The 12,127-nt window shown below is 45.9% G+C and overlaps 1 protein-coding gene across 7 annotated transcripts in view; it reads right to left on the bottom strand.

The window, feature by feature from the left end:
- LOC124612891 (protein NDRG3) overlaps positions 1 to 12,127 on the bottom strand; it is a 523,697-nt gene that overhangs the window by 359,252 nt on the left and 152,318 nt on the right. The gene's annotated exons all lie outside the window — the stretch shown is intronic.

Here is a 12,127-nt window from a genome sequence, read left to right as displayed (position 1 = left end):
CGTTTTCTCCTATCAAAATCAAGACGCAACAACAAAGTGCATCAGGATCTGGGAAGAGAGAAGCAGCAGCCGGACGAACGAGGCTTTGCCCGCAACTACGCGGGGTCAGTTGGTTGATTTAAGGGATGGCCTCATGTGCGTCCAGTCGCTATCCCGTTATCACCCCCCCCCCTCCAAACCCTCTCACCCTGCCGGGACGGAATATGTGTATCCGAACTGTCTGTGTATAGTGTATCCACGTGAAGGTGTGCGGACGTTTTCGAAATTTTTGGGAACTGTGTACGTGAGTGGTACTTGGGTACCAGCCCGGTATTCGCCTACTGGAATGTGGGAAACCGCCTGAAAACTACATACAAGTATGCCAGCACGCAGACCTTCGTCGTTGATCCGCCGGATGGTTCGATCCGGGGCCGGCGCACCTGCCCGAATACCGGAAGCGGCGACTCTCTGGCCGGGTGTTGAATTAACTGTGTGTTTAATAAACTTTTATTATTATTTCATTTAAAAAAATTGCTACTAATTCCGGGGTCCTAGCCCCCATTCGCAAGCAATCACACCTGCCATCGGCCAAGCCGTCAGGCTATTTCTTACAGGCCTAATACTCGTCGATATGGGCACCACTGCTGGCGCGACAGACATCTGATCTCTATTCCAATTCTCTCGAAATGTTTTGCAGCACTGCAGGCGTAACATCTCCGGTAGCTGCACAAATGTGATGAGGCAGATCTGGTAGATCACGAACTGATGTCTGGTACACTTGCTTGCTTGACTTAGGCGGGCTCCGCTGGGAGGAACTGCGTGCTTGGCATGGTGGCCCGATATCAAAAGCAAACATTTCTTGATTTTTTACGTGGGAATGTCTTCAGTTGTTCGCATTCCATGCTCACGCCGAATATTACGTTGTACCTGAGTAATGGACTTTAGCTCCGCGAGAGAAAGCACACAGAAGACCTTCTGTTATGCTCCACATGGCTACTGACCAGCGTTTAAGTGAACGAAGCAGTTACGCGAATGCGCGCGCGGTGCCGCGAGCAAATGCAGAAAACTTTCTGAGCTACCATATTTGTAGAAACAAACTACCAATAATTATCTCAATTGCCCCTCAAGTTATTACATATATATAACCAGAACACTATGTATTTTGCAGAACATCAAGGAAGTATAAATGTCGTCTGGCTCTTATCTTTTCGAGTTGATGTCACTTCAGCGGCTTACATGTCAGTTTCGCTGCTTATTTGATCAAGAAGATCTTTATTTAGCCTCACAAGACTAGATGTATTCCGTTCCACAATTTTTCACCACAGAAAAAAATACTGAGGTGGTTTTTGGTAGTCAAATCAGTGATCTCCCCGTCATAAGCCAGTAATGCTAATAACTAGACCACAGAAGCAGCCATCAAGAAAATGCTTCTTATTTAACAAGACAGCTACATCATTAACAACAGATCGACAGAGGTATTACTGATCGCCACAACCCTTTAGCGACTAGTAGTAGATCTGCCGAAGTACAACATGACAGTCGCTTCATACTACCGAAGGTACAAATCGAAGGGAGGGCTCTTGGTGGTCGTGACACAACGGAACACGGCGGCTGCTCCACCCGGGTCGCCTCTTCACCTACATTCGCACCTCGACCTAGAAGCCCAGTCTCGCGCAAACACAATGCCTTCCCGACATGTCACCCCAACCCCAGCCCACAGCCGCTACACAGAAATGTGCGCTTGCTGCTGCACTATAATTGGCATCTGACATTTTAATCTTCAAAGATACGACGTTGCACTATCTGCACCCAGAAGCAACAGCGCTTCAAGACGACAGAAAATCGCTTTAAGGACATTGTCTTGTACAAAAATCATGTACGGTATAAACTTCTGTAATGTCTCTAAAAGGTCACACCTCTATTTTTAATTAGGGCCAACGAAATTCTTTTAAAACACGTGATATTTTTCTTTCAGCGAAACATCTTCAAACTTATCTCACCATTTCTCCAAAACTGTTGACCTCACTGAAATACTTTCATTTCGTTGATTACCAGACTATCTCGTTCGCCAACATCTGTTTTCAAAGTTGCGAATCGCATTGCTTTTGCTTGTACAAGTTTCCAGCAACTGCTGCATGTTCCTCCCCGTCCCTGCCTCTCCCTCCCCCCCCCCCTCCCTGCCTCTCCCTCCCCCCTCCCAACATAGCCTGCTTCTAACTCGTCACAGGTATTAATTTTAAAGCGTGTATCTCTTGCAAAAATCATGTAAAAATTCTGTAATTAACGTATGCTACTGATTTTTATAGTGTCCCTAACCAAGTCAATGGCCAGGCTTCTGAGAACCGGCGAAGATAATGCTTTGCGCAGTGAAACTGACAACACAGTGGGAGCTCCCATTGGCGGTTTATATATTATATATTGGCGGAAGCAGACCAGCCCATTAGATGTCGAATTGCAGCTAGTTTAAATAGGACTGGGGGGGGGGGGGGGTCTATGTCGAAATCTGACTGCGGCAGGGGAGAGAAGCCTGTATCGTTAAGCAGAGGACATCGTGGTCAGGCCACATGACTCCGAAACTTCCCTTATATTCGTTTATTGTTATTGTTAACCCATGCTGACATTCCACAGATAGTATTTTATTCAAAATTAATATGTATTCGTCCTTCGAAACGCGTAAAATCTGCATCAGTGCTTCGCATTTAGTGGGTAGCCTCTGTTTAGGACACGTATCAACGCAGTACAAACGTCGTACCCGAGCAGGGTGGGCAAAAACACAAACCATATTACCATACCTAATGCGAGATAGGTAAGTCATTGGCATTCAAATCAGCTCTGGATGGATAAATACAGGTCCTGTATGGTTTTTAAGGGAATCTTATGCAATTATTCCTGCAAAATAGTGGCAAGCTCAGGTATCGATGATGGAGGTGTGTAGCGATCACGCATTCTCTCCAAAGTTGACCAAAAAGGCTCAATAATACTGAGATCTGGCGAATGTTGGCCAGGAGAGATGGGACAGTGCACAGCTCATCCTCGTGCTCACAAAAGCAGTCATGGACCATGCAAGCCTTGTGAACGGGAATCCTGTCGCCTTGGAACACAACATCACGTTTGGGGATCAAACACTGTACCCTGGGATGGAACTGATGAGCCAAAATGAGCATATATAAACCTTGGCAATAATCTAACCTTACATAAAAACGATTGGGCCCATTTAATACCACGATATGTTCGCCCAAATCATCACCGAATTCCAGCCATATTTCACTCTTGGAACGTAAACTCGGACATAAGTTGGAAACAAGACTCATCCGAGAAAATGACTTTCTTTCGTCGCTGCAGAGTTGATGTTTTATGGCTTCGGCACCGTGTTTTCCTCTTACGGATAATTGCAACGTTTATGAGTGGTTTTGGAATTCTAGTTTGCCCAGCAATTCCCTGCTTATGGAGCTCTCTTCGTGTTGTATTGGTGCTGACAGGTTTCATACATTCAGTTATGCAGTAACTTTTGCAGCTGTCGTCCTCTCATTTCTCGTCACAAACCTCTTCAATGACCGCCCATCTTGATCGCCCGGCACCCACTTTCGTCAACGTTGTGACTTAGAGGACAATGTTTTCCAGCTTTCCTTGTATGCGGTGTAAATCTGCTTTTTTAAACACCGAACGCTTAGGATACCTTGGTTACGAGAGCACCACCAATTTGCTCACGTCCGAATTCACTTAGCACCGACATAATGCACTATATGCCACATAGAACAGCGTTCTGACGACTACTACACGTCCTACGTTTTGAGAACATTGCACTAGTGCCGTTCGTGGTCAGTAACACCTGTGTTAATGTTCAAGCATGTATCTGTTGAGGTGCTGGCACGAAAAGCAGAAGCACGGCTCATATTCACGGAGGGAACCTTAAGGAAAAGTCATTCATGCAAGAACTAAGTGGCTTACAAAACACTAGTTCAACTGACTCTTGAGAATTGTTTATTATTCTAAACACTATGTTGAAATAATAGGGGGGAAGGGGGGGGGGGGGAGAGAGAGAGAGAGAGAGAGAGAGAGAGAGAGAGAGAGAGAGAGAGAGAGAAAAGGTATAACTAAGAGCCTTACAGAGATGCTCAGCGAAATCCGATGGCAGACGCAACAAGAGACGATCTGTATTACAGAGATTTACTACCGAAATTCTGGGACCGTGTACGTTCGGAGTCGAGCACCATGTTGCTTCCTCCCACATAGATCTCGCGAAATGACTACGACTAGACAAAGAAGTCACTTGGCGCTCATGATACGGAGGCCTATCGTCAGTCATTCTCCCCACGCGCCATCGGCGAATGAAACTAGGAAGGGGGGGAAACAGTGTTCCCTGAAGTCCCCTCCACCAAATAGTGATGCGGCTTGCGTGGAATACATTTGATATTTCCTTTCCTTTTCGCATAGTTATGGTCATCTCTAATGATCTGAAACGAGAGGAAACACACCGTGTTGACGTCATTGGGTCCGTATTCGAGACGGGCGGTGGTAATTTCCTCTCCGGCCGTATTGTTATTGGTTTTTCATGGTTCCACTTCAAGGAAATGTGTGCGTGTTTTCTTTAACAGTGCTAAGACAGACTCTTCCAATATCTTTCGCCATATTTAACAATCCCGATGTCAACTCTTCCTTTCATAAGCCAACTGTATTCATTAGAATTAGCAACAGTGGCATCTATTAGTTCCTATGTTTACGAGAGGATATTCGGCTGTTAAGTGAATTAGCCTTCTCTTTCCGCAGTAGTAAGAAAAGACTCGAAACATTGATCAAAACATAGTTCTAAAAGCCCTAGGAAGTTTCTAGTTACAAGCGCTACAACGCTAACTGCGAATTTAACGGAATGTTAAACGAGAAATGAATGGAAGACCTAAACAGCGGCTAAAAGACAATAGGCTAAAAGACAGTAGGCTACATAGGGCTACTCGACGGAAACAGGAAAAACATGAATACTGTTGATTTCTTCCTTATAAACAGAAACAAAAGCGTCTGCGAGGCTCTGAACCAAAGTTGGATGTATTTTACTGAAAATTTTATATTGACGAGAAACGCAAAGTCGAGTAATGTTTGCTGTCTTCTTCACGAAACCAAACGATAAACGTGTCAGTACAAACGATAATGGGCCTGCCGAGGTGGTCTAGCAGTTCTAGGCGCTCAGTCCGGAACCGCGGGACTGCTACGGTCGCAGGTTCGAATCCTGCCTCGGGCATGGATGTATGTGATGTCCTTAGGTTGGTTAGGTTTAAGTAGTTCTAAGTTCTAGGGGACTGATGACCACAGATGTTAAGTCCCATAGTGCTCCGAGCCATTTTTTGAACAAACGATAATGTGGGCAGTATGACGCGCAACGCCTACTAGAGGACCTTCAACTCTTAAAGCAAGCAATAGTAAACGTCTGTATGATATTAGCCATTAATATCCTGTTTACGATCATTTCCTTTCATTTGCTTTATTTCTTCCGTCGGTAACAGTTCTGGGGGACAAGAGCCATTCGTTCAGAAATCAGGTTGTCTCTGTTAACTTGATACGTACTGGACGGTCTAGATCCACTGTACCGAATCATCTGTTTCCTATTATGTATTCTTGGCGACTGCACTGCGACACCCGCATGCAAACCACGTTGCTAAAAAATTGTCGCCAATAGGTGTGATCTGTAAAATCTGCGCAGATGAAACAAAGATCGCTGGAAATCATAATCTGAGACGCGAAACGGACACGTATCAAAAAGTTTCAAAGCTAAAAAGCTGATAAAAATTACAGGAGCGCTAACCTTAACGCTTGCAGGCGGTCAGTAAACCAATGTCAACAACGAAGTCTGCCCTGTACAATACACTGCTGAAATGTCTGCAATAGGGTCATCGAGAACTACTGTCTCCGGGATATACATATTTACTGGAAGAAATTTAAGAAAGGGGAAATCATCCATAAAGGATGTCTGATAACTTTTTGTCTATCTGAGACCCTTATCAATATTGATTAACAGAATAAGAGAGGTTTCTGAGGAGTTGACGATCTGTGACGAACATACAAGTTCAACAAATTCCAATGGGCGACGCGACCGTAAAGTTATATCACGTAATAGCTTACTCGAAACATTCGGAGAGCGGATATGCCAAAACAAGCCATAAAACATTACTTGCTCACACATTTCGGGTAAAGGCCCAGAAATTAAAAAACCGTAAATTTTGGCTTCGAGATAGAGAGTGTTCACAAATAGAAACGGGGGAGCAGCGGAAAATAATACTGGAATACGACGAAAATAATACTGGTATACGCCGCAGAGGCGTTTGCAGATTCTACAGGCTGTATCATAATTAATAGCGAAAGCTGACACGAATGAAATTAAACTAGAACAGAAGTAGAAATGTTCCAGCAAACACGGATCTGCAAGTGAGCATCTGCGAGGTAATTGCGAATATGTGCTTGCTTACCCGTATGAAATATCGTTCTAATTAGTATACATAAATTTGAAAGTAAGTTTATCGATGAAGTCCCCATATAATTAGGCCCAAATTATGATTTGGAAATGTGTTACATACGTAACGGGGCACAGGCAAATTTTTGTATTGATGTAAGAAGGCATCTCCTCTCCAGTGCCTTGAATGCCCAGGGGATGTCGACCAGTATCGAGAGGCATATGGTCATCACACCTCTCTTCTGTACGTTTTGCCAGCTTCCCAGACCGTGGAGCCACTATTTCTCCTTCTAGTAGTTTCTCAACTGGCATCACGAGGCTGACTGCAACCTGTACCAGTTTTCCCAACAACTAAAAATGCTTCGCAGTACCGGGTGTCGAACCCGGGACCTGCGAATGGCAGCCGTCTACGCTAATCAGGCGAATTAAAAATTAACGCGCCAATGTGGTCCAAGATGGATAGGTCGCGCTGAGCCCGTACCTTACCCTCCAAGAACACCTGACCTTAATGCTCTGGATTTTTCAGTATGGACTCGTGAAACGCGTAGCACTCCCATTGATAAGGTTTAGGAACCGGAGCTACGATTTGTACAGCCTTGTCAAGATTTACGGGATGGTCCTGCGATATTGTAAAGAAATTGCAGAGAAGAGCACAATATCGCATCCAAATGCGAGGACGAATCGTTGTATGAGGCATGTTCAGAAACTAAGTGCACTGTGACCATAACAGGCTGTGGTTTCTTGTTCGTTGTTGGTGGTAGCGGCGGACCCCCTGACAAGAACGAGCATTGTGAGAACACGGTAATACGTAAACTCACGTTGTAGTGTCCAGTTGCGTGAAAGACGTCGGCAAGGAATCCAGCCGAGTGCGAGTCACGTGCTGTGATACGTTTCCTACTCGCGGAAGGGTAACACCAACAGAAATTATTTCGCGAATCAAAACGGTTTACGGAGTAAGTGTTACGAACAGTACGAGTTGTTTACGTGGTGTACGGATTTTACTGGAGGCAGAACAGATGACATAGCGAAAATAGGAGTGAAGGATCTTCCATTCTGACTGATGAGTTGGTGCAAACCGCAACTGATCCTTGTCCAGCTGCAACACTCAAGTGTCACAAGAGATCAGTTCTTTGCGTGTTCCCGTACCGTACTTTTGGGGGGGGCTGTCTTCTAGTATGTCAAAGAAACTGTTCGTGAAGACCGCCGATTGACAGTGGATGAAATTTCTGCTATGTTTTGGAAAACTCTACAGAACTCCATTACACGAGACATTCACAGAAAAGCTGGGATATCGTAAACTGTGCGCATGATAGGTCCCAAAAAAGCTGATAGCGCAGAACACGAAAATTCGGGTCAATAGCGCCCGCGAGTTTCTTCAACAACTTGAATTATAAGGTGAGGATTTTCTTAGCTCTATTGTGACTGGAGATGAAACGTGCGTAGCTCATTACACACCTGAGACGAACAGAAAGAAAATACATGGTGGCGTGACACCAATTCTCCATCGGCAAAAAATTCATAACCACAATTTCGGGCAAAAAAAATCATGGCCTCAGTGTTTTGGGGCGGAAAAAGAATCATTTTGATCGATTTTCTGTCTCAAATGGAGACCATCAATGCACAACGATATTATGAAACCCCAGAAACGACCCCAACGGAGCACTGAGAATTGAAGGAAAGAATTCAAAAGAAGCATTCAGAACAAAAGGAGGGGAATGCCGACGAGAGGACCGCTTGTTGCACGACAAACCCGTTCTCACACAGCCTTTTCCACCAAGGCGCTCTTGGACTTATTTGGTTGTTTGATTTTTGAACCACCCCAATATTCCCCTGACTTTGCGCCTTCAGATTATCATCTTTTCACCTCCCTGAAGGCACACACGAATGGAATTAAATTTTCAACCGACAAGCAGTTGCACAAAGAGGTGACGAAGTAGGATAAGGAAGCGAGTGAGTTCTTCGAGGAGGACATAAAGAAGCTTGTGCCACGGCTCACCACATGCACTGAACGGGATGGCGAGTAAATGGAAAATATTCAACAAGTGTATCGATAATATCCTGTAAAATTTTTTCAACTATACTTTTTCTAAAAATATATAAAAATCTCTCACAATTACAATGTCTCGTATAACGTCTCTTAATAGTCTGAGTATACAGTAAATTGTTACGTGTAAAGTGCTGAAGGTAGGCCAAGGGTGAAATTTGAGCTCAATGGGAAGTTTTTGGTTCTATTATTGTATGCTTTCACCCACGCCCGTTTTCGCTTTAAATTATTACGCACCCTATACGTAGATGAGATTGTTGTTGGATCCAGTCTATTGCACACTGGGTGTGTGGAGGCGGCAGCAGTCCCGCTTATGGAATAGGTTAGGGCGTGTGCGCTGTCACGTATTGCTCCCCTACGAGGAAACGCTGCCAAAAGCGTCGCCAGGCTTTCTCTAAACAACTGGGCGCCCCTACGTCGCCCTACAAAGAAGGAGGTCGGACTTCGAGACGGCATTAGGCGCCCCGTGCGGAGCCCCCGCAGTGCTTAGCATCCCGATGTTAATGGCCGGCCCGTTGCAAACCACACACCTTCTAACTACCCCTGCACCGTTGCTTAGCCACACTCTTACTATGCTGTTACTGTAAAGCACTGTACACCTCGGAAGCATTACTCTGTGTTTCAACACGTAAGCTCTCCCGACAAAGTACACTATTGAAAATAAGTGGAAGAACCTGACTTTGTCTGCCATACTCCGTTGGGCAACAATTGAGGCCTGGGTACGTTGCGAAATTATACTTTTATCCTCACAACTTAAATACTTGACAAAACATCAGAAATCCTCGATAGTTTGCATAAAAAGAACTGAAACGTCCGACAGATGTTGAAAACAAGGTGGAAAAAAAATCATTAATACCGTCAATCTGGATGTTTTTCATTGCACTTCGAGAGCTACGATAAGGCGTAAGCCCTCCGTGAGCGTTTGACACTGCCTGACACCTATGTGGCATACTCCGTGTAAGTATATGGAGGTCGCCCTGTGGTTATAATCTGCCAAGCATGTCCCACAAATGCACAATGGGGCTTAGATCGCGAGTCACCGCCGGCCATTCCATTACTTTAATGTCCAGGTTTCGCAAGACATCCCTGCTGACGCCCTCCACATGGGCCCTGGCATTAGAACGATTTCAGGGCCACCGCCGTATGCAGCAGCCAGCACATGTTCCAACAGGATCAGCTCTATGTACTGCCTGACGACAGAGCGACCATGGACAACGACAAGATCCGTTGGGCTGTCAACACTGAAGTCTCCCCGAAACATCACAGAGCCTTGGAAATCTGTCGGTTTCCTGGCCAACATTTGCCAGACACCGCTCACCACGGGTCTTCCCATACGAACACAGCCATCACCTTGCTTTAGAAGATATCTGGACTCATCTGCGCCAGTGATGAAGTTGCCAGTTGACATGGGAACGGCAGAAATCAAGGCGAGCTGCAAGATGTCACGTCAAGCGGGTTACTCCCACGGGACGTCTGGGTGGTAAGATCCTTTCTTACAACCTTTTCATTACAGTCTGATCGGACTGTAACGGCTCCAGTGGCCCTTCTGAAATCGTTTTGCACTGCTCTGGCAATATCCTAAATCGCAACGCAGAGATGGCCAATTATCAGCCTCCACATGAGGTTTTAACGCGTCGGCGACCTTGTCCAACTCGCCTTGTCTAATGACCTGTCTCGCTGTAGCGTGTCCACAACCTATGAACGACACACGGAGAGGCATTAACATCTGCAGCAACACGACTGCAAGTCCGTCCTTTTTTTATCAGACAGACCGCCCCTGAATCTTGCACTGCATTCAGCCTTCCAATTGCATGTGCTTCATTAAACACAACGTCCACAAGTAGCTCAAAAATGGCTCTGAGCACTATGGGACTCAACTGCTGAGGTCATTAGTCCCCTAGAACTTAGAACTAGTTAAACCTAACTAACCTAAGGACATCACAAACATCCATGCCCGAGGCAAGATTCGAACCTGCGACCGTAGCGGTCTTGCGGTTCCAGACTGCAGCGCCTTTAACCGCACGGCCACTTCGTCCGGCCCACAAGTAGCGACTGCCATCTGTGTACCTCCCTACAAAACCCTGGGACACCAGTGCTCACTTCCTTCTGAGGTCTCACCTGACACAGTAATGCATAACACAACCAATAGCTAACGAACAATGTTAACTGTTCCCTACATTCAAAGCGAAGGTCTCAAGCCGTGCAATAAGGCCACAGGTATCGTCTACATGAAAAATATTTATCATACCGGAAATGTGGCTCCGGAAAAAAGAAAGGTATGGGAACAAGCACAAACCGATCTACTCTTGCGACGCCCTGACGCTTGAGTGTTGCAGTTAAACAGGGATCAACGCCACCTCGCCCACAGACAGCTCGGCTTGCGCGCCGCCGAGGCCAGCCGCAGCAGCTTTCGCCTGCGGGCGACTCAATCAGCCGCCCGCTCCTCCGCAGACCGTAACGATGACTAACGCCGGTGCGGCGTCGCGTTTCCTAGAAAGCCGACGCCCACTTCTCCTTACCCAATACCGGCACCCGGATTAATAACAGATTTGCTCAACGGGACTCGCATCGGTCCTTGATACACTTCAGAACCGCGTGACGCGAAAGTTGCAAACCCGGACACAAATTCGGAGAAGAGGAAATCACTAACTAACCATCTGGATCTACATCTACATAACGTACTCCGCATTCCATTCACGTACTCAGCGAAGGAAAAATAACTGTTTATTTGCCTGTGTCTGTGCCCTAATTTCTCTTATTCTCATGATCACTACGCGAAACAGACGACTGTGGCAGCATAATGGACGCACAGTCTTTTTCGAGTACTGGTCACCTGATCGTATGGCATTGATGGCCGGGAGTCCGCACCTGGGGAAGTTCAACTGGAAAGGTGCAAGTCGTTTCAGTTTGCGCCACATCGGGCGACTTGTGTGTCGATGATGATGATGATGAAATGATGAGGACAACACAACACCCAGTCCCTCAGCGGAGAAAATATCCGACCCGAGCGGGAATCGAACCCGAGCCCACTGCGTGGCAGTCAGATGCGCTGACTAGGACGCGGACACAGGAGCTCCAAATTTATCCCGACATCTACAACGCCCAATCGGAGACTGATATTATTCTTAGCGTATAAGCAATGTCAGCTCAGTAACTGTGGTGGTCACTTGAGGTCAAAACCGTAAACTATAATATGACTTCGATCAGTTAGTTCTGAGCAGACAGTGACAAGTAGCGGGCGTGTGATCGTAGTGTGTCTACGTAGTTATGTCATGTCGCAATGGAGTATCGAACTGAGTATCTCTAAATCAAGTGTTGAAGACATTCTCCGGAACATCTGGAAAAAGAAAAACGTGTGTGTACATCTTCACTCCCGAACTAAACGACCCCTGGAGCCCTGTGGCGACTTAATTGTAAAGAAAATCTCGGAAAGTTCTTTTCTGCAAAAATCAGTCACGGGTGACGGGACGTGTGTTTATTAATATGAACCATCTAAGTTTCTTACATGGCACGGAAGGAGAATGTGCAGAATGGGTATCTGCCGAATAGCAGAAGAGTATCCGCCTAAATGTGAGTGGAAGATAAGCCTTGGACATGCACGAACTCACCATTTGACAACAACCTGACCGGCTGGAGTTGAATTGCAAGAATAGCACAGTTTTAAT

This window comes from Schistocerca americana, chromosome 4 (genome assembly GCF_021461395.2).
Source record: "Schistocerca americana isolate TAMUIC-IGC-003095 chromosome 4, iqSchAmer2.1, whole genome shotgun sequence".
Lineage (NCBI taxonomy): Eukaryota > Metazoa > Arthropoda > Insecta > Orthoptera > Acrididae > Schistocerca > Schistocerca americana.
The sequence above is the reverse complement of the archived record's forward strand: the minus strand, read 5'-3'. Positions and strand labels throughout refer to the sequence as shown.